The 23,501-nt window shown below is 45.9% G+C and overlaps 1 long non-coding RNA gene and 4 other non-coding genes across 7 annotated transcripts; all 5 read left to right on the forward strand.

Moving 5' to 3' along the window:
* The first annotated feature begins 2,126 nt into the window (after positions 1 to 2,126).
* On the forward strand, positions 2,127 to 7,638 carry LOC138265418 (uncharacterized). 3 transcript variants are annotated; one of them, XR_011199361.1, is made up of 8 exons: positions 2,127 to 2,234; positions 3,338 to 3,473; positions 3,984 to 4,083; positions 4,294 to 4,355; positions 4,944 to 5,011; positions 5,340 to 5,401; positions 6,632 to 6,664; positions 7,130 to 7,638. It is a non-coding gene; the product is annotated as an uncharacterized lncRNA (long non-coding RNA). The 3 variants fall into 3 exon arrangements; XR_011199360.1 differs by having other exon boundaries at positions 2,163 to 2,242; XR_011199362.1 differs by lacking the exon at positions 3,338 to 3,473 and having other exon boundaries at positions 2,181 to 2,234.
* Positions 4,147 to 4,219, forward strand: LOC138266784 (small nucleolar RNA SNORD2). Its single transcript, XR_011199703.1, has one exon. It is a non-coding gene; the product is annotated as a small nucleolar RNA SNORD2 (small nucleolar RNA).
* Positions 4,626 to 4,697, forward strand: LOC138266789 (small nucleolar RNA SNORD2). The gene has a single exon (XR_011199707.1). It is a non-coding gene; the product is annotated as a small nucleolar RNA SNORD2 (small nucleolar RNA).
* Positions 5,931 to 6,057, forward strand: LOC138266763 (small nucleolar RNA SNORA63). The gene has a single exon (XR_011199689.1). It is a non-coding gene; the product is annotated as a small nucleolar RNA SNORA63 (small nucleolar RNA).
* On the forward strand, positions 6,793 to 6,919 carry LOC138266759 (small nucleolar RNA SNORA63). Its single transcript, XR_011199685.1, has one exon. It is a non-coding gene; the product is annotated as a small nucleolar RNA SNORA63 (small nucleolar RNA).
* Positions 7,639 to 23,501: the final 15,863 nt, after the last annotated feature.

Here is a 23,501-nt window from a genome sequence, read left to right on the forward strand (position 1 = left end):
TCGTTTAGTTTTTTGTTTTAGGTGTGGGGAGCGACCCCTTAGGCAAGGGTCGCTCCCATAGGGGGCAAATTATATTTAGGCCAAGGGAGTTTTTTTTTTTGTTCGTGAATTTCACGTAAGGGGAGCAGCCCCTTAGGCAAGGGTCGTTCCCCTGGGGGGCAAATTTTTTTTAGGCCATTTCTGCCCCCCAAGGGGGAAGATCAGCCTATTTTAATTAGGCCGATCTGCCCCCAAGGGGGGCAGAAACCACTAGGCACCGGGGATTTTTTTTGTTATTGTTGTTTTACAGATGGGGAGCGAACCCTTAGGCAAGGGTCGCTCCCCTGGAGGGGCAAATTGTATTTAGGCCATTTCTGCCCGCTTTGGGGGCAGATCGTCCGATTTTAGGTCAATCTGCCCCCAAGGGGGGCAGAAACCACTAGGCACCAGGGATCTTTTTTTGGGGCGCCGTCAGGCAAGGGTCGCTCCCTGGGTGGGGCACATATATTTTAGGCCATTTCTGCTCCCCCTGGGGGCAGAAACCACTAGGCACCAGGGATCTTTTTTTTTTGCGCCGTCACTTAAGGGGAGCGACCCCGTAGGCAAGGGTTGCTCCCCAGGGGGGGGGGGGAAGCAAATTTATTTTAGGCCATTTCTGCCCCCCCTGGGGGAAGATCGGCCTATTGTTATTAGAAAGCAGAAACCTCTAGGCCCCAGGGCTAATTTTTTTTGTGTTTTGTTTTTGTTTGTTTGTTTTTTTAGAGATGGGGAGCGACCCCTTAGGCAATGGTTGGTCCCCTGGAGGGGCAAATTGTATTTAGACCATTTCTGCCCCCCTTGGGGGCAAATCGACCGATTTTAGGTGAATCTGCCCCCAAGGGGGGCAGAAACCACTAGGCTCTGGGGATCTTTTTTTTTTTTGCACCGTCACGCAAGGAGAGCGACCCCGTAGGCAAGGGTCGCTCCCCGGGGCGGGGGTGGCAAATTTATTTTAGGCCATTTCTGCCCCCCCTGGGGCCATTGCTGAGCTAGAGGCCAAAATCCACAGGTAGGCACTTTGCAAAAAACAACTCTGTTTTCTGTGAAAAAATGTGATGTGTCCACGTTGTGTTTTGGGCCATTTCCTTTCGTGGGCGCTAGGCCTACCCACACAAGTGGGGTACCATTTTTATCGGGAGACTTGGGGAACGCTGGGTGGAAGGACATTTGTGGCTCCGCTCAGATTCCAGAACTTTCTGTCACCGAAATGAGAGGAAAAGGTGTTATTTTAGCCAAATTTTGAGGCTTGCAAAGGATTCTGGGTAACAGAACCTGGTCAGAGCCCCACAGGTCACCCCATCTTGGATTCCCCTAGGTCTCTAGTTTTCAAAAATGCACAGGTTTGGTAGGTTTCACTAGGTGCCGGCTGAGCTAGGGGCCAAAATCTACAGGTAGGCACTTTGCAAAAAACAAAAAACTTCTGATTGAAGTCTGCCTGTTCCTGAAATCTGGGAAGCAGGTGACTTTAGCACTACAAACCCTTTGTTGATGCCATTTTCAAGGGAAAAAACAGAAGCCTTCTTCTGCAGCCCCTTTGTCCCATTTTTTTTTTTTTTTAACGAATTTTTCACTGTATTTTGGCTAATTTCTTGGCCTCCTTCTGGGGAACCCACAAAGTCTGGGTACCTCTAGAATCCCTAAGATGTTGGAAAAAAAAGGACGCAAATTTGGCGTGGGTAGTTTATGTGAACAAAAAGTTATGAGGGCCTAAGCGCGAACTGCCCCAAATAGCCAAAAAAAGTCTCTGCACAGGAGGGGGGAAAAGGCCTGGCAGTGAAGGGGTTAAATCATTCCTGGTCAATTGAGAAATGGGCAGCATTTCTGGCGCTAGTCCCTCCCTGTCCCGAACACGCACAAACAGGCAACTGTCGTTGTCCTCTTCACCGTTTGCCTCAACGCCTGTTGTGTTTTATCTTATTGGCCATACGTCTCCTTCCGCCAGTGGTCACGTAGGTGAAGAAAAAGTTCCAATTTGATTCCTTATTTGTAATATTTCTTTACGTTTTATTGCTCCGTACAAAAGAGAAGAAAGCGTGATCCGTATATACGTGACTCACCGACCGTGGGTTATGGCTTCGGGCTGTGAAAGAGTCCGAAATTAAGGTCCCGCCCAGCGCTGAAGTAGTTCCGGGAGCATAAATTCAGAGTCCGCGTTCTCAGACCGTCTATCGATTTCCGGTGGTGGTCGTGGGAGCAAGTGTCATCGGCACGAGCAGGTAAAATGGTAGGTCATGTGGTGGTTAGTCTTTATTCGTCTTGCACCTCAGAGGCACGTATTCGGTGCCCAACTGCTCTGCGTGTATTTCTTGCTTAAACTGGTATGTTGGTGGAATTTTTCTTCATCCCTGCTCGAGTGACGAGGAAGAATCGCAGTGTTTTTGAATAGGTCCATTTTTTTCAGTTAACTAGTGAGCCTTTCAGTTAATTTAAATGCAATAGTTGATAGTGTTGAAAATAAAATATTTAGCTTGAGTCCCTAGTGCATCTTGGTGACTACGGATAATGAAAGTTGGGGTTAAGATTTCATAACATAATCATGGTCTTTATGCAGATCGCACCCAACTGAATACTGAGTATATTTTATCTTTCTTTAGTGTGGGATTATATTCTCTCACAAGTAAAGTTTTGTATTTTAGCCACAGATTTAGTAGTTGCACCGGTGAATTTAAACTTGATGACAGAGGAAAAACAAGTGATATGCAATTTATAACGCTTCTGGCTTGTCTTTCTCTCTCTCTCTCTCCACCCCCCCCCCCCCCCCCCACCGATCGATCATGAAACTGCATTTTTGTGGTAGTTTTCAGACTTTACCAAAAGCGAGGCTGTAGTTTCCCTGAGCAAGTTACTAAGCACGCGACTAGGTGTGTTTCTGTGCAGTGGCAGGCCCTTCGTAAAGATTAACTTGCCACCTTATTTTTGAGTGGTTCTAAAACTGCCATATGTGCCCAGATAGTGTGTGACACTAATAAAAAAGCCTGCCGTACGTTTCAAAGGCCCTGGTTATGTGCGGCCAAACCTAGATATGTATCAGAAGAGCGCTTTTGTTAAGTATCCTTGGCAGTTTAACAGCCCTAGTCACTTTGGCAAACTGCCAGTTTGTGTAGTCTTAGCTCGATTGATATGTGCAGGATGGGTTACAGCCCAGCAGGCAGTGCTAGGCTGTCGTTCGCCCTGCAAGGGGGCTTTATTCCTAACATCCTTGCGTGATTTGGTGCAACGGCAGGAAGGAACGCATGGTCTCAAACACTCTTTGCTCCTTAAGATACGGCGTTAATTGTGACCTCCGGCTTATATATATATATATTTTTTTTTTCTGTAGCAGTACGTTGACATGTCTGCCAAAGAAAGCAGACCCGGACCAGAAGCTGCCATTCCTCACAGCTGCATGCAATATTGCACAGAACATGAAACTCTTCCCGATCTGCTGGGTAACGAGACTCCCGCTGATTGTCGAGGTACACGATTTGTACTTAAAAGGGGACGTTTGATGGTCTACGCGGGTCGTGACACGTGCAATTGTGGGGCTTGCCTAGTGGCCATTTTGTTTTGGTTGGGCACGAAGGCCATTTTACACCTTGATCCTTAGATATTTTTTTTTAAACTGAGTAAGCGTACCTCCCGAATGCTGGATTTGTGTGGTCTGTGATTGGCCCTCTTCAGAATGGCTGCCATTTTCCCTAGAGACTTTTAAGTGCTGTAAAGTTCCTCGTACTTTCCAGTCTGTTCTTAAGGGGTAGATCAAGGACCACTCTCCACAGTGGATTACACGGTTGTAGTCCATCACTATATTGTGGCCGACACTTACAGAAACGTAATTAAGAGTTGAAATGTTGCTGCTGCTGTAATCCAAATGTCCGTCTACTTTTTAACAAGTAGCTTAGCTGGTGCTTGGACGGTGCTTCACTGTCTATATTGTAACATGCGGTTTATAGCTAATTGCACATTTCCATTTTTGATTTCTGAAGGGTCCGTCGCAGAGGATCTTGTCTGGAGCCTGGAACACGAAGGCTAAGCAGTGCTGCTTTTTGTATGCAGTGGCTTGAATACAGTCCTCAATTACTGCAGGTAAACACTGCGCCCTTTTTACGGGGTGGCACGAGAAATGCTGCCATACACCACTGGAGGACAAAGTGACATGATGTATTTTAACATCTTTCGGGACTGATATCGAGATGATGATAAAACTTACAGCTGATCATTTAAAACTGGCTCATATTGCCCGTGTCTTTGTTGAAACGCGGTTTTAATTGTGTCCCTTTTTTTTCCCTCCCAAAGGCATACATTTTCGGGCGAAATTGAACACGGTCATTCGATGAGTGAAAGCTGTGAAAAAGCAGGTCATTCTTACTTATTTGTGAAAGTTTGGGGGTTGTTTGCCATGAACCAACGTATGTAGTTTGGTGCCCAGTTATGAATCGTAAACCACTAACTTTCTATAGTGCACGGAGTGATCAGTGGCAGTGACATTGCCAAATTTGAAGACTAGTTCAAGTTTGTCTTCACACCCAAATATTTGGAATGGGGGCATTTGTGGCACGCTTAACTATAGTGTGCAAATCTTGTGCTTGATTGAAGGCCATAATTTGGTCTTTCACGGAAGCAGGGCAAAGTGAAATGATGGCTTTAACATCTTTCGGGACTGACAACCAGATGATGACTAAACTGAACGCTGATCTCTTTGGACTGCTTTCTCCCCTTCTCGGTAACCACCATACCGTGCGTGTCCTAACTAGGAGTGGTAATGAAGTGGGTACTTTATAGGGCATCTTCACATGTGACGTGAATAATACCTTGGGTGTAGCTTTATCCTCCCCAATGTGCACTGTTGTAGTGTCTAGCCTTTCCCCGACAGATGGGGTCTTTTCTCCACCGAAATTCGTTTGAATTGAGCATTTCACCAATTTACTAATTGGGTTTTTCTACAGGATTGCGATGAAGTCGAAAGAATGAGCCGCTCGTTCTGCGGGAGAACTTGGTCAGAGCAGAATTGCAGGTAAATATCAAACCACCTCGACTTCCCCCTTAAAGATGACGTACTGTAAAGTTACTTATACTTTGCAGACACTCTTAAGGGGTAGAGTAAAGACCACGCTCCACGGTGACGACACAGTTGTCGTTCATCACTATTTTGTGGCCAACACTGTTCAGTGAAGTTTCCAGTGATTAAGACTGCCATGCTTGGTTAGGTCACTTCTCTGGCGTCGTGCTAGTCCGCGGGGGGGGGTGGCGCGCTATCGGTTTACTTTTCCTTGCAGCTTTTAACTCGTATATGTTGTAACGCCTGCCTGTTTGTGCTCATGGATGTTTCTTTTCCTCTGAAGGGTGCACTTTGAGACGCGTTTTGCGAATGCGAGGTTTGCTGTGGACTTGCGGACTCCAGTCGGTGAGTACTTGTAGTGCCTTCAAACTTATGTAAGCGGTGGTCACCCCTAATAAAGTAGTGTGGTTGTGCACTTTTGACCGGTCACTGCAGGCGTGAAAGTGCCGGCCTTGAATGCCACAGTGGAAAGGACTCTAGCCACCAATGTGCATTCCAAAGCTGAATGTCTCCAGAAGCTGTGGTTTGTTCCTCTGCCGCACGAGGGTAGATGAGATGCTGTGGGCTGCTCACTTTAATGGATAATAAACATGATGGCGATACAATAAAACTGTAGACTAGCAGTTTACGGTGGCTTATTTCCCACCTCGCAAGCCTGTAAAATAATGCCGCTATTCTGGTGGCTTAATATTCGTTCTTGTATGCCGAAGAGATACCTGCAGTGAACTATTCTAGGAGGCTGCATTTCTATTCTAGTTTCACCTGTCATGTATCTGCCTTCTGGGTAACTACCGAGCAGTTTTTTTGTTGGAAATTGCGCTGTAATTTTTGTTGCTTCCATGGTGTATTTATCAATTTGTACATCGAATGACCCATGCAGGATAAGTTACAGCCCAGCTGGAAGTGCTGTGTTGTCGTTTCCCCCTGCACAAAGCAATTGTTTCCTACTATCCCTGCCTGTTGTAATGCACCGGCATGCAGGGACGCTTGGTCTCAAACACGTGTTTGCATTCAACAACGTACGTCTCGGGTAGGAGCTGTATTCAGTTAGGACTTAAAAAAAAAAAAAAAAAAAAACATGGGTGGTTTAGATCTGAGTCTGACCAAGCCACTTGCTGATAAATTAGCTTGATTGTACTCCACGCTATGTGTATAAATTATGTGGTTTCTTATGAAGGATCATTATTGTATCAGTTAAACGGGCGAATCTTTGAGCAGTGTTCTGCAATTACATACCTGGGATGTTTTGCCAGCACAGTTAGTGAACTCGTTTCCTAAAGTCTGGTAGATGCTTGGGACAGTGGGTGGACTTAATATGGAAGGGCTCTATAATCATTCATGTAACTTAGCTCATTCAACTAGATTGTGTTTGCATAGAGAACTCGTGAGTCAACCAGAATTCGGATGGCCTGGTTGTCCAAGGTCGTTGGGGGGGGGTCGTTCAGATCACGAGCACCTCAAATATCCTTCATTGGGTGAAGCCCATAAGCACACACCACTCGTGTTTTCTGAAGAAGCTATTGTGCTGTAGAACCATTCAGCCTGATTGCTGTTAATCGCCTCATTTTCTTATAGGGTATGGCAACATTTGGACGTTCGCAGACCTTGGTAAGAGTCGCAGCTCATTTTACATATTACTTATAGAATATCCTACTGGCTTAACTTTCGCGTGTCCTTGGGTCTACCTTGGCACTACTGCGTTGGCCCTCATTTAAGTGTCCTTTCTCCCGTTTGAGGTGCAGGATAAGTTACAATGTAGCTCCAAGTGCTACATTGTCGTTCCCCCTGCAAACATTAAATCGATTCATACTATCCCTGTCTGCTACGACTCCACAGCAGGCAGGGACGCTTGGTCTCGTACATGACTTAAGTTTAAATAGATGGCCTTCACTTTAGAACTTACTGTAAACAAGTTGACCTTACTGAAATTGTGCATGATTTAAAATAGCAGCAAATGTCTATTTGTGTGGGGTATAACCAAATGCCCCAATGTTTGCCCCCAAGTAAATGAGTGCCATGCTATTAGCTGTTAGGAGTTTGCAATGCAATTTGAACTTTTGGTTTCTCTTGCAGAAAGTGGTCTGGCACCCATCAACTGGAAGCACACTTCTGATAAACTGGATCTGCATATCCCCGCTGAAGGTGTCCCTTGATACAAGTTTCTGCATTGCTGTACTTATGCGGGGGGACTTTCTGAATTCGACGCTGAGTGGTGAGGGATGGAGGCCAGTAGAACGGACTGGTTGTGCTAGTGTTTTAAAGTCTTGAATGACCATACATAGACGTTGCAGTTGGCAAAACCAACTGGTAAAAAACAAAAGTTGATTTTCTATGAAAAGACTTGCGCGCCAAAACAAAGTAGTAACTTCTCTTGAGGGTTAGAGGCGGCATTAATAAGTGTGTATTTCCACATACACTATCTGGAGTAATTTCTTCGACTTTAGCTGTGTTTCTGTAACATTGCCTGGTCATTAGAACATCCCACATCTTTCTAAAAGACTCGGTTCTAAAATGTTAATATCTGTACATGTCGAGCATTGACGTGCTCAGTTTAAATGTTCAATAAATCATTTTCAAGTGTACTTGTGTGAAATGTGATTTTCAGTGTTAATTGTTTCTGGTAATGAGTAGATTTTTTGGAAGTCGTAAATCTTGCTTCTAGCTAAACAAAGTAGCTTGGGGATAGCGGAAGTATTATTTTCTCCCACCCCCTTGTTAAAGCTGCAATAGTCTGCCATAGCACATACAAAATCACATAGGGAAGTCGGAGAAAACAATACATTGTTTTGCGGAGAACTGGTTGTTTAAGGGTGTCTCACTGATTGTTGCTGGGTGTCTGCCCCATGATTGACATCTTTGCTAAGTGCCGCCCCTTCCCTCACCCCACAGTATGAAGCTCTATGTAGGAACCTTGTATCCTCCGACTCCACGACCTACTAAAAACAGCAAATGGGAACCCGAGATTGGCTCTTCTGCCAAACTGCAGCTGCACTTATCAATGTCCTGATCCTGTCTGTGCTGGGGGTTGCGAGTCAGCCCTCTGGCTATTGTGGAAACCCTATGTACTCTAAAGGTCATTACCCACATGTTCAGTGCACTGTTTACAACGCTTCAGATATTGCAAACGTGTAAGTTCCTTAAACACATTAAGATGAGAGCAAAATAATCGGATACTCGAAATATTCTGCAACTTGAAAATTAATTTGAACTACTGGGTAGTTAATAGCATTCCATGAGAAACTCAGAATATGGAAGAAAGTTAATGTCACAATACATCTTAAAATCAGACCTTAACAAACTAAACAGGAAACAAGGTTTTGATGAACACGTAGGTTAAAAGCAAAACTACTTCAAGGGTGTGCGATCCAGGTTATAATATAGTTTATTGTATTCAAAACACAAACCTGGTTCCGGACTGAGCCAGCATAAGGTTGGGATACCAACTCGCCCAAGAATTTGCATTGCAAGGGCAGTATGCAATTCTGTAAGTATCAGGGCCTGGGTACCAGCATTCCAAAGGTTGTGTATCGCACATAGGTCAGAACTTCCGGTATATTCACACAACAGGATTATTCTTGCTTCAAGTTGGAGGTATCAGTACTCTGGATTAAACTCTTTATGTTGACAGATTTACGAACAATATTGGTAACATTTGAGACACAAGGTTGCATCGCTGAAACTTCCAAGGTTGTGTAAGGGACGTGGAGTGAGAAACTCAAGTTTACGGGCACTCTAAAGATATACTAGGAGTATGGAAAAATCAGTTCTAGATTGTGGGTCGTTGACTCCCAAAGTATGCCAGAGAAGACACACTTTACAAATTGGAGGTACAGGCGACAGTCTCTAGTCCCTGGGCAACAGTTCAGGAAACCAAGATGAAGTGAAGTCTTCACAGAAGCAAGTGGTAACAGGCGTGCAAAACTATTCGAGATTAGTGTCAACTAACCTGGAATTTGCTTCTTACGCCGAGAAGCACGGTTTAGGAATTTGAAGCAGTGGTTGTTGCTGGAAGCTTTTGGGGGGGGGGGGGGTGGTTGTGCATGGAGGAGCGTCCTTGAGGGTTCTCAGTGTTCAGAATCATGGAGGCATCAGAAAGGACCTGGCAAGGATGTTGGTTGGTTTCTGGGAGGTGCAGAAAGTGCACTGAACAGGAATACAGAAGATCTAGGTGAGTGCAGGGGTGTTGCTTGCATTGGACTTGTGCAGGTCCAGTTACTGGTACGAGGCCAAGCCCCAATGCATGTTCTGAGGGGCTATTTATACAGGAAGCCAAGAGTGTTCCATAAGAGTATGGGGAAGTGTCCAAGGGAACCTGGGAAGAATTGCATGTTGCATACAAATGGGCATGTCTTAATGTGCAAATAAAAATGGAATCCCAAGTGCATGATGGTACATCCTTATGGTTAGGATAATAAGTGAAAATGGGCCAATCCCAACAGGGCACATGACATTTGAAGGTGCAAACGAGATGGAACTTGCATAGTAGCACAATAGGAAGTTCAGCCCTAAAGAGGATAAGGGGTGTCATGGAGCTTCAGAGACAAAAAGGCACCACAGAAGTAATGATAGGTTGGCCTATAATAGCTGCTGAGCATAGGGCACAGGATTGAGTTGTAGCATTTTTGGACCACACCATGGCTCAATTATGATACTCATGCAGTAGTATTTCATACTTTGAAGACTGGTGCCACCATTAAAATCAAACTTTCTAACTAATGTCACACTACCTGGTGGCATCTACCGCCACTCAACTTGCTAACTTGAGAAAGGGGGGGTGACTGATTTTGCTCGGGAAATCCATGACTGACAAACCCTTCCTTGTTTCTGGGGTTACTCTCTTGTTGCCTACTTCACCCCATTGATTTGGTAGACCTGCGGGTTCGGCTAGATGGTGTCGAAAACCGTTCACGCAGGTCTAATTTGAGATTCACTCAGATCCCTGAAGGACGCAAAAATGGGCAGACTTAGATTTAATTACTGACCTTGTTTTAAATCATGTTCTCTCAGAACCGAAGGATAAACATTTAGATCTCACTATTATGCGGGTCCATCAGTACAGCCACCCAATGCAAAATATCCTCTAACTGTACTCGTCAATTTCAGCAACTCGCATCAAGGGACAGGTTCTACAGCAAGCAATTAAAAATAAAACTCACCAGATTCCCGGCGACTATGCTTTAAAAAAATTCTTGGATATGTCGGTGGCTGCTGCGTATCGGAGGAGAGAATTGAAGGGGATGATCCCCCCCGCATTTCTGAAAGCCAGGGCCCCGGCCTGGCCAGTCCAATAATCTAAATTACACGGGTTTTTTTCAGGGTCACTCCAACTTGGTCCACACAGTGGATGTCACTAAGACTCTTGCACTCGATTCAGAACTCTGATGGATCAGGGCAAAGGGGACGGGGAGTTCGGGGGAAACTTCAAATGAGAATGGAACGTTGAGAATTTTTGGAAGGGTAGATGTTGTAGAGCATAGCACATCATTAGGACATTTACGTTCCAGTCCCATTTGCAGTTTATGGCATTTAGGGTGCCATGCCAAGGCACCTGACTAGGGAAGAAGGGGGGGTCATGGGTGGCTCTGGAGTGACCAGACAGGAGGGCCCCAGGTGCTGGCCAACCAAGGGGTGGGTTAGGGGGATGGGTTGGGGATGGGGTAAGTGGTACAAGACCCTTCTTTACCATACTAACATATAGCTATGCACAATGTGGAATGATTAACTACACTCCGGATGACACCATTCAATACAGGCCAAGGTTTACGCTCTCTGATGGGTCTGATTACTTAATATTCAGGCAATTCTTTAAAAGAATTCAATGGTAAAGTTAAATTCCTCACTAAAAATAGTTTCTTGGAATGTTAACAGGTTAAATATTCAGAGAAAAAGGTCTGCAATTGAGGAGAGGGTAAATGCTCTAAACCCTTCAGTCATCTTGTTACAAGAAACTCATCCCTGCTAAAAAAAAAAAAAGTAGCGGGCCTCAATATATTTAAAATCTCTGTTGCTTTTAAGGTTGTTGACGCAGCTCCAGTCGCTCACAGAGGTGTGTAGCTAAGAATCTTGGTGCTCGGGCACTTGATTATTTTTAGTGACCCCAAGGGCGATAGTGCTGGGTACACTGCCTAATTGCTAAAGAGAGACTTATTTTGTCAGTTTTTATGCACCTTTGACAGATGATCCGGCCCCTTATGTGGAACTGTTTTAATCCCTTTTGCAGCTTCCAGGCAAATTCATTATTGGCGGGGTTTTTAACTTTCTCCAGGATCCATTTTTGGATACCATTGTTAAGGGTAAAAAGCAGCACAAACCTAAAGTTGCTAAGATTTTTAAAGACTACATTAAAGTGTTGATGCTCTGCGATCCTTGGAGAATAAGTGCCCGAATGAGAGAGAATATACGTGCATTTCCAGACTGTGTAAAAGCGCCTCCCGCATCGTTTTTTTCTTCTCCTCCCCCCCCCTTGATATCCAAAATGCCGCACTTTAAGAATCAATCTGTGAGGCTCTCTGGTCTATCCGATCACGCCACCCTAGTGTTGGAAGTACTTTCTTTCCCAGAATACTCTATGCCTCAACCTAGAAGGTGGGTGTTCAACCAGCAACTCCTCCATACGGTGAGAAGGGTACAGGCCTCTAAAGTCTAAATAAATGAATTTTTCAAATGTAATCAGGGAGATATATTAAAACTGTGCAACAAAAGCCACACAAATCTTTAATGAATGGACTTAAAGTTGATTGCTTGAGATGAGAACTTGGATAGTAGCTATCCCAGATATATATATATATATATTTTATATCTTTTTATTAGTTTTATAGGTAACACGACAGGTACAGACATGAACAACAATTGGTCCTATCTTCCCCTCCCTTGGCCCTCTGCTCCAACTCCCACTCAGCGGATGATCGCTCTGTTTCTAACATTGTCTATCCTGTCAGCAAATCTGAGCAAAGTTCAGGTCTAGGGGAGCCTCTTTAAGTTCTATTTCAGCAGTGGTTGAATGAAGGATGCATTTATTTGGGGAGGGGGGAGAATCTGCAGCGTTCAACAAAATTCCAGAAGACAGTTTTGCCAAGTCTTCCTGTGAGGAAATGGGGTGTATTATGCGGTTTGCGTCCTCACCAAATTATAGTTACAATTATATTTTTATACACCCCAACAAAAGACCCATGGGAGGGTTTCATAGATAGAGAATTTACCGGGTGCAGTAAATATAATTTTTTACATAGCAGCCAAGCATTGGCTAATTCAACACTTAAAAACTTTTTAAAGAAAAACCTAGGTAAGTGTCAATGTGGTTACTTTAGTTGACCAACTCCAGCAGGGAACCAGCAAGGTCAGGAGAAAGAAGCACTATTCAGTACGTTCATGGCACTATATCCCTTTTGTTGTAGGTGGCTATGGAAGTGGACCTGATACAAGGGATACAGGATGCTGGAGATACTGTAGATGTGATATGGTCGATGGTAGCCTTCCTGCAGAGTTTAACTGGTCTGCAAACTTTGTGAGGTGGTCCTGGCCACAGGGAAAGATGTCTCTCAAAGTTCTCTCGATCCTGGCAGTAGTGCATTCAACAGGCATTGTGACCACAAAGGAATCCTTCCTTGAACAATAACTTTTTTGTGTGACCAAACTGCACTTACACAACTTTCCCGGGTGCAGAAGAGACTGGTGCATCTTTGTATTGTAATAGTATGTTCGATGGCATCTGTCGCTGTAGATACACATGGTATGCATGAGCTCGCCATCTGGTGTTGGGTCGGAGTGTTACAAGTTGTTTTTCTTCGAAGAAGTGTTTTCGAGTCACGGGACCGAGTGACTCCTCCTTCTGTGCTCATTGCGCATGGGCGTCGACTCCATCTTCGATTGTTTTCTTTCCGCCATCGGGTTCGGACGTGTTCCTGTCGCTCCGAGTTTCGGAACGGAAAGATAGCTGAAAACTGAAGATTTTCGACGGTATCGTTGCGATCCGGTTAGAGATAGACACATACGACGACGCGTTGAACATCGAAGCGCTTCGGTGCCCTTCGGGGTAGATTTCGGCACCCCGTCGGGGCCTAGTCGGCCCGACCGCGTGGAGAACAACGCCGATGGAACGGACCCCGTTTCGATTCTGCCCCGAATGCCACAACAAATATCCTTATACGGACCTACACTCGGTCTGTAATCTGTGCCTGTCACCCGAGCACAGCGAAGAATCCTGTGAGGCCTGTCGGGCGTTCCGGTCCCGAAAAACTCTGCGCGACCGTCGAGCGAGAAGACTGCAGATGGCGTCCACGCCAAAAGAGCGTCGACAGTTCGAGACAGAAGAGGAACAGGAGGAATCCTTTTCCATCCAGGATTCAGACTCCGACGAGCTAGACTCTACAAGAACTGTGAGTAAGACGTCGAGATCAGACCTTAAAAAAGGAAAGAAGGCCCAGGGGACGCCACTGCCAACCGGCCATGGCTCCACCCAAATTCTCGGTGACCAACAATCGGCACCGAAAAAGGCCCATTCAGTGTCGAGATCGTCCGACTTCGGTCGAGACACCGGCACGCAGCCTCCTCGGGACCGAGAGAGTGCTAAACAGAAGCATCGACACCGAGAGTTCGGTGTCGACACGGATCAACGCCGAGACAGTGGCGCCGAAGACCATAGAGGCCAAGAATTTTCGGCACAGAAAAAGAGGAAGGTTACCTCGGAGCCGAAAAAACAAACAACAGGGTTTTCGGAGCCGAAAAAAGCGACATCAGACCCTGTTTCTGGCTCCTATACTGAAGAGCATTCTATGTCTTCTCAAATGAAGAAACATAGATTTGAACAAGAACTGCAATCCACTGACGTGGATCATACGCAAAAGCGTATCTTTATTCAGCAGGGGACTGGGAAGATCAGTACCCTTCCACCTGTCAAACGAAAGAGAACGCTTCAGTTTACTTCTCAGCAACAAACAGCACAAAAGGTAACACCTCCTCCCTCACCTCCACCTGTAACTCCGGCTTCGCCAACTTACACCCCGTCACACTCGCCAGCTCACACCGCCATGAGCCACGATGACCAAGATCAGGATGCGTGGGACTTGTACGACGCACCAGTGTCTGATAACAGCCCAGACACATACCCAACTAGGCCATCACCACCGGAAGACAGCACAGCCTACTCACAAGTGGTGGCTAGAGCAGCACTATTCCATAATGTGGAACTCCACTCGGAACAAGTAGAGGATGATTTTTTATTTAACACCCTCTCTTCAACCCACAGCTCCTACCAAAGCCTGCCGATGCTCCCAGGCATGCTACGCCATGCAAAGGACATTTTCAAGGAGCCAGTTAAAAGTAGGGCAGTGACGCCTAGGGTGGACAAAAAGTATAAGGCGCCTCCTACGGACCCTGTATTCATCACCTCTCAGCTGCCACCAGATTCTGTGGTGGTAGGGGCTGCCAGAAAACGGGCAAATTCACACACTTCTGGGGATGCACCTCCCCCAGATAAAGAAAGTAGGAAGTTCGATGCAGCCGGGAAAAGGGTTGCTGTCCAAGCAGCAAACCAGTGGCGCATCGCAAATTCACAAGCGCTGCTAGCGCGATACGACAGAGCCCACTGGGATGAGATGCAGCATCTCATTGAACATCTCCCAAAAGATCTGCAAAAAAGAGCAAAACAGGTTGTTGAGGAGGGTCAAAACATTTCCAACAATCAAATACGCTCCTCCATGGATGCAGCAGACACGGCCGCAAGGACCATTAATACGTCGGTTACCATCCGTAGGCACGCATGGCTCAGAACGTCTGGATTCAAGCCAGAAATTCAGCAGGCAGTGCTTAACATGCCAGTAAACGAAAAACTTCTGTTCGGTCCGGAGGTCGACACAGCCATAGAAAAGCTCAAGAAGGACACTGACACTGCCAAGGCCATGGGCGCACTCTACTCCCCGCAGAGCAGAGGATCTTATAACACCTTCCGCAAAACACCTTTTAGAGGAGGGTTTCGGGGTCAGGCCACACAAGCTAGCACCTCACAGTCCGCACCGCCCACCTACCAGGGACAGTACAGGGGAGGTTTTCGGGGCCAGTATAGAGGGGGGCAATTCCCTAGGAATAGGGGAAGATTTCAAAGCCCCAAAACCACTACCAACAAGCAGTGACTCACATGTCACACACCCCTCCCACACAACACCAGTGGGGGGGAGGATACGTCAATATTACGAAGCATGGGACAAAATAACTACAGACACATGGGTCCTAGCAATTATCCAGCATGGTTATTGCATAGAATTCCTGCAATTCCCTCCAGACATACCACCAAAATCACAAAATTTATCAAAATACCATTCACAGCTTCTAGAGATAGAAGTTCAAGCACTACTGCAAAAAAATGCAATAGAATTAGTACCAAGCACACAAATAAACACAGGAGTTTATTCACTGTACTTCTTGATACCAAAAAAGGACGAAACACAGACCAATTCTAGACCTCAGAGTAGTAAACACATTCATCAAATCAGACCACTTTCACATGGTCACACTACAAGAAGTGTTACCATTGCTCAAAAAACACAACTACATGACAACCCTAGACCTCAAGGACGCATATTTCCATATACCAATACATCAATCACACAGGAAATATCTAAGGTTTGTATTCAAAGGAATACATTACCAATTCAAAGTATTGCCTTTTGGTTTAACAACCGCTCCAAGAGTATTCACAAAATGCCTAGCAGTAGTCGCTGCACACATCAGAAGGCAGCAAATACATGTGTTCCTGTATCTAGACGACTGGCTAATCAAAACCAGTTCGCTCACACAATGCTCAAACCACACAAATCAAGTCATACAAACCCTCTACAAACTAGGGTTCACCGTCAACTTTGCAAAATCAAACATTCTGCCAAGCAAAGTACAGCAATATCTAGGAGCCATAATAGACACAACAAAAGGAGTAGCAACGCCAACTCCACAAAGGATCCACAATTTCAACAGGGTCATTCAACACATGTCTCCAAACCAAACAATACAAGCAAGAACAATACTACAGCTCCTAGGCATGATGTCCTCATGCATAGCCATTGTCCCAAACGCAAGACTGCACATGAGGCCCTTACAACAGTGCCTAGCCTCACAGTGGTCTCAAGCACAGGGTCACCTTCTAGATCTGGTGTTGCTAGACCGCCAAACTTACCTCTCGCTTCTATGGTGGAACAGTATAAATTTAAACATAGGGCGGCCTTTCCAAGACCCAGTGCCAGAGTACGTAATAACAACAGATGCTTCCATGACAGGGTGGGGAGCACATCTCAATCAACACAACATAAGAGGACAATGGAACATACATCAAACAAAACTGCATATAAATCATCTAGAATTATTAGCAGTTTTTCAAGCACTAAAAGCTTTCCAACCAATCATAACCCACAAATACATCCTTGTCAAAACAGACAACATGACAACGATGTATTATCTAAACAAACAAGGAGGAACACATTCAACGCAGTTAAGCTTGTTAGCTCAAAAAATATGGAAGTGGGCAATCCACCATCAGATTGGTCTAATAGCACAGTTTATTCCGGGGATCCAGAATCAGCTGGCAGACAATCTCTCTCGAGATCACCAGCAAGTCCACGAATGGGAAATCCACCCACAGATTCTGAACACCTACTTCACACTCTGGGGAACACCACAAATAGACTTATTTGCAACAAAAGAGAACGCAAAATGCCAAAACTTCGCGTCCAGATACCCACACAAGCAATCCCAAGGCAATGCCCTATGGATGAACTGGTCAGGAATATTTGCTTACGCTTTTCCTCCTCTCCCTCTCCTTCCTTACCTAGTAAACAAATTGAGTCAAAACAAACTCAAACTCATTTTAATAGCACCAACTTGGGCAAGACAACCCTGGTACACAACACTGCTAGATCTGTCTGTAGTACCACACATCAAACTGCCCAACAAACCAGATCTGTTAACGCAACACAACCAACAGATCAGACACCCGGACCCAGCATCGCTGAATCTAGCAATCTGGCTCCTGAAATCCTAGAATTCGGACACTTACAACTTAGCCAAGAGTGTATGGAAGTCATAAAGCAGGCCAGAAGGCCATCCACTAGACACTGCTACGCAAGTAAGTGGAAAAGATTTGTTTGGTACTGCCATCATAATCAGATACAACCGCTAGATGCAACTCCAAAACATATAGTAAATTACTTGCTCCATTTACAAAAAGCAAAGCTAGCCTTCTCTTCTATTAAAATACACCTTGCAGCAATATCTGCATACCTGCAAACTACCTATTCAACTTCCTTGTATAGGATACCAGTTATCAAAGCATTTATAGAAGGGCTTAAAAGAATTATACCACCAAGAACACCACCTGTTCCTTCATGGAACCTAAACGTGGTTCTAACAAAACTCATAGGCCCACCTTTCGAACCCATGCACTCTTGCGGAATACAATTCCTAACCTGGAAAGTTGCCTTTCTCATCGCCATTACATCTCTAAGAAGAGTAAGTGAAATTCAAGCGTTCACAACACAAGAGCCTTTTATACAAATACATAAAAATAAGGTCGTCCTACGACCTAATCCAAAATTTTTACCCAAAGTTATTTCACCATTCCATCTAAATCAAACGGTAGAACTACCGGTATTTTTCCCACAGCCAGATTCTGTGGCTGAAAGAGCACTACATACATTAGATGTCAAAAGAGCATTAATGTACTACATTGACAGAACAAAGAACATCAGAAAAACTAAACAGCTATTTATTGCATTCCAAAAACCTCATGCAGGTAACCCAATATCAAAACAAGGTATAGCCAGATGGATAGTTAAATGCATCCAAATCTGCTACCTTAAAGCAAAAAGACAACTGCCCATTACTCCCAGGGCACATTCAACAAGGAAAAAAGGTGCTTCAATGGCCTTTTTAGGAAACATCCCAATGCAGGAAATATGTAAGGCAGCCACTTGGTCTACGCCTCACACATTCACCAAACACTACTGTATAGATGTGCTATCCGCACAACAAGCTACAGTAGGTCAAGCTGTATTAAGAACTCTATTTCAGACAACTTCTACTCCTACAGGCTAAACCACCGCTTATGGGGAACTAACTGCTTACTAGTCTATGCATACCATGTGTATCTACAGCGACAGATGCCATCGAACTGAAAATGTCACTTACCCAGTGTACATCTGTTCGTGGCATCAGTCGCTGAGATTCACATGGACCCACCCACCTCCCCGGAAGCCTGTAGCAGTTCAGAAGTTACCTTCAATTTTGTACATTTGTATATATATTACTTAATCCTTTAATAGGTACATACTTACATTTTTCATTGCGCGGGCACTATTACTATAGTACAACTCCTACCTCCCCCTCTGCGGGGAAAACAATCGAAGATGGAGTCGACGCCCATGCGCAATGAGCACAGAAGGAGGAGTCACTCGGTCCCGTGACTCGAAAACACTTCTTCGAAGAAAAACAACTTGTAACACTCCGACCCAACACCAGATGGCGAGCTCATGCATACCATGTGAATCTCAGCGACTGATGCCACGAACAGATGTACACTGGGTAAGTGACATTTTCATTATATAGCGCTTAATACTCCTGACGAGGCGTCAAATCGTTTTTTGGCGAGTAGCACGCTACTCTGGAACCCAACACGAATTAGTGATGGATTAGTTTCTGAAAAATATGAGTACTGTTTTAGTATAATTATGAGTTCATTTGAGCCGCGGATATGAGAATTTGTTAGTTAGATTGACTGGAGTAATGGAGGGGTGGAGGAGGAAAGAAATCCAGAAGTGTTAATTGGAAGTATATCCCTCTTTTACTCATCCCAAAGGCTTGGGATGAGTAAAGGGGGATAGAGGAGGGAAGATTCTGTGGAAGGGTTAGGGAGATCATAGTAGCAGGGTGAGATAAATGAGGGAGGATTTAGTAGGGTTGTTTGGGAGGTCGTGGTAGTAGAGTGAGGTTTGGTGAGTTAGATGTGGAAGCGGAGGGAAGAGTTTAGGCAGAGTTATTTAGGAGATGAAAGTAGTAGAATGGATTTGGGGGAGTCAGTGGGAATGGAGTATAGATTGATAGAGACATGACATATGATGCTGGGTAGATAAGTGTGACCGCATCTCTGATTGACAACCTCTCCAACCTCTGCCTCAGACAACTGGTCAACACCCCCACCCACATCGCCGGCCACACGCTTGACCCGATCTTCTCCGCAAGCAACCACGTCACCTTTAACCACACCACAGAACACCACTGGACCGACCACCACTGCATCCACTTCACTTTCAAAAAGCACATCGAGCACCACCGTACCCAAGAACCACCACACCGTCGCTGGAGCAAAGTCACCGTCGACCAGCTGACCAGCACCCTTTCCCAGAACTCACCCACCAACTCCACCGACCCAGACACCGCCGCACTCAACCTACGACGGTGGATCAACGACTGCGCCAACACCTCGCACCACTCAAGAAGGTCCACAGAAAACCAAGAAAGAAAAAAAGCCGCCTGGTTCACTGACGAACTCCTTACTTCCAAACGCGTCTGCCAGAAACTAAAGAAGAAATGGCTCCTCAAACACACATCCGACAGCCTGTCAGCCCACAAGGAGGCCACCCGCAAGCACCACCAGCTAATCAGACTCGCCAAACGATCCCACTTCACAGAACGCCTGAACAACAACGCACACATCAGCAAATAACTCTTCTGCATTGTGAAAGAGCTCTCCCACCCTAGAGCCAATGTCAACGACATCCCATCGTCCCAAGAACTCTGCAACGCCCTGTCCACCGTCTTCTATCAAAAGATCACCGACATCCACGACAGCCTGAACACCACGCCTCCATCAACTGGATTGTGCCAATAGCCTCTACCATGGATCATCTCTATCTGTTATGAAAAAACTACACCGTATCCAGAATTCCACAGCCAGGCTACTACTACATATAAAGCCGCAAGCCCACATCTCCCCTGCCTTGAGAGCACTACACTGGTTACCCGTTGCCAGAAGATGCACTTTCAAGCTGCTTTGTATCACCCACAAAGCTATACATGGAACAGGACCGCTTTTTATCAGAAAGAAAATGACCAAATACATCCAACAAAGAACCCTCCACTCAAGACTGGCACCCCGCCTTAGAACACCACCATACAAGAAAAAGACTATAGGTGGTACATCCTTCTCCGTCCAAGCAGTCAAACTATGGAATTCATTACCCCCAACTATAAGAGCCACAGATAACTTTCTTGTCTTCAGAAAACTACTCAAGAGTTGACTCTTTCCTTCATAACCACCTTTTTCAAACAACTATGAACTGCATATGCCTATGTGGATAAATATTTTTTCAGATTATATGTATATTTCTATTTATTTATAGCTTCTTTGGAAAATAGGTATTGCTACTATGTCATAACAATAAAATACACACACACTCTTTAAACCTGTCTGACTAAGTATTTTTTTACCCATGTTTCTAATTATGTATTGTATGTGCATATATGTGTGTGTGTGTGTGTGTATATATATATATATATATATATATATATATATTTATGTGTATATGTTGTTTCTGTGCTTGGCATGTTCGTGGATCATTGCATGGCTCCTGTTTTTTTTTTTTTTTTTTTTTGGGTTGTTATATTAGATATCTATGAATTCCTGCTCTCATCTTATCACACTTATCTACTCATCGCTCTTATGTCATGTCTCTATCAAACTATCCTCCATTCTCACTCTGAATCATCCCAAATCTCTTCTACCACTTTCATCTCCTAAATATCTCTGCCTAAGCTCTTCCCTCCACATCTAACTCACCAAACCTCACTCTACCTCTGTGACCTCCCACACAACCCTACTAAATTCTCCTGCATTCATCTCACCCTGCTACTATGCTCTCCCTAACCCTTCCACATACTCTTCCCCCTCCACCCCCCTTTACTCATCCCAAGCCTTTGGGTTGAGTAAATGAAGGATATACTCCCAATTAACACCTGGATTTATTTCCTCCTCCACCCCTCCATTACTCCAGTCTAACTAACAAACTCTCATATCCGTGGCTCAAATTAACTCATAATAATGCTAAAACTGTACTCATTATTTAACGATACTAATCCATCACTAATTCTTGTTGGGTTCCGGAGTAGCGTGCTACTCATCGAAAATCGCTTCGACGCCTCGTCAGGGGTAGTAAGCGCTATATAAATACGATTACAATTACAATTACAATCAGACCCCACCCCCGGAAATCCCACCTGCACCAACCGCCTGGACCTACGTAGACGACACTGAAACACGCAAGATCGTGAACTCCATCCACTCTGGATCCCCTTCTGACCCTTGCCCCCACCACGTCTACAACAAAGCCGACTCTACCATCGCCCCCCAACTTCGAAAGGTCATCAACCTATCCTTCGAAACTGCCACTTTCCCGGAAAGCTGGAAGCACGCCAAAATCCACGCCCTCCTTAAGAAGCCCAATGCAGATCCCAACGACCTCAAAAACTTCCGACTGATCTCCCTGCTCCCTTTCCCGGCGAAGGACACTGAGAAGATCGTCAACGCTCAGCTTACCCGCCACCTAGAGGACAACTCCATCCTGGACCCCTCCCAGTCCGGTTTCAGACGCAATCACAGCACCGAGACAGCTCTCATCGCCGCCACAGATGACATCAGACAGCAAATGGACAGCGGCGAAACATCAGCCCTCATCCTCAAAGACCTTTCCGCAGCCTTCGACACGGTCTGCCATCCCACCCTGTTAACACGCCTCCACAAAGCCGGAATACAAGAAAAAGCCCTCAACTGGATATCCTCATTCCTCTCCGGCAGAACCCAGAGAGTCCGCTTCCCACCCTTCCACTCCGAAGCCACCAACATCATCTGTGGCGTACCCCCAGGCTCCTCACTGAGCCCGACGCTGCTCAACATCTACATGGCCCCCCTCGCACAACTGGCCCGTCAGCACAACCTCCACATTCTCTCTTACGCCGACGACACCCAGCTCATCCTCTCCCTCACCAAAGATCCACACACCGCCAAAGCCACCCTCCACGAGGGATTGAAGGCCATCGCAGAGTGGATGAGATACAGCCGCCTGAAGTTGAACTCCGACAAGACGGAGGTCCTCATCCTCGGACGCACCCCCTCTGCCTGGGACGACTCCTGGTGGCCCACCACGCTGGGAGCCCCGCCAACGCCAGCCAACCACGCACGCAACCTGGGTTTCGTCCTCGACCCCGCCCTCACCATGTCAAAGCAGGTCAACGCAGTTTCCTCCTCCTGCTACAACACCCTCCGCATGCTCCGTAGAATCTACAAATGGATCCCGACGGAAACCAGAAGAACGGCGACCCAGGCCCTCGTCAGCAGCAGACTAGACTACGGCAACGCACTCTACACCGGCATCCCAGCAAAAGACATCCAACGCCTCCAACGCCTCCACCCGACTGGTCCTCAACGTGCCCCACCGCTGCCACATCTCCCACCACCTGAGAGACCTCCACTGGCTCTCCGTGGACAAGAGGATCACCTTCAAACTCCTCACCCACGCTCACAAGGCACTCCACAACAACGGACCAGCCTACCTGAACAACAGACTCAACTTCTACGCCCCCACCCGCCAACTCCGCTCCACCAACCTCGCCCTTGCCGTCATTCCCCGCATCCAGCGCAAGACCTCCGGTGGCAGATCCTTCTCCTACCTCGCCACCAAGACCTGGAACACCCTCCTGGCCTCCCTACGACAGCCTCAGGACCTTCTCACCTTCAGGAGACTTCTTAAGACCTGGCTCTTTGACCAGTAGCAGCACCTCCCCCCCCAGCTGAAACCCTAACGGGTACTGAGTGCGCTCTACAAATGTTGTGATTGATTGATTGATTGATTGATAAGATGAGAGCAAGGATTCCTAGATATCTAGTATACCAACCCACCCAGGAGCCATGCAATGACCCACGAACATGCCAAGCACAGAACAACATATATATATATATATATGTTCGATTGCATGTGTCGCTGCAGATACACATGCTGTGCACATCCCGCCATCTAGTGTTGGGCTCGGAGTGTTACAAGTTGTTTTTCTTCGAAGAAGTCTTTTCGAGTCACGAGATCGAGGGACTCCTCCCCTTTCGGCACCATTGCGCATGGGCGTCGACTCCATCTTAGATTGTTTTCTTTCCGCCATCGGGTTCGGACGTGTTCCTCTTCGCTCCGTGTTTCGGTTCGGAAAGTTAGTTAAATCTCGGAAAACTCAACAGCATTGTTTGCGTTCGGGATCGGGTTAGTTAAAACAGATCAACACTGAATTTTGAAGAGCTCCGGTGGCCCTTCGGGGTTTCGATTCCCCAGCGGGGCCTGGTCGGCCCAACCTCGTGCGTCTTCAAGGCTAATGGAACGGACCCCATTCCGCTTCTGCCCCGAATGCCACAACAAATATCCTTACA

The sequence above is a fragment of the Pleurodeles waltl genome, chromosome 11 (genome assembly GCF_031143425.1).
Source record: "Pleurodeles waltl isolate 20211129_DDA chromosome 11, aPleWal1.hap1.20221129, whole genome shotgun sequence".
Classification (NCBI taxonomy): Eukaryota; Metazoa; Chordata; class Amphibia; order Caudata; family Salamandridae; genus Pleurodeles; species Pleurodeles waltl.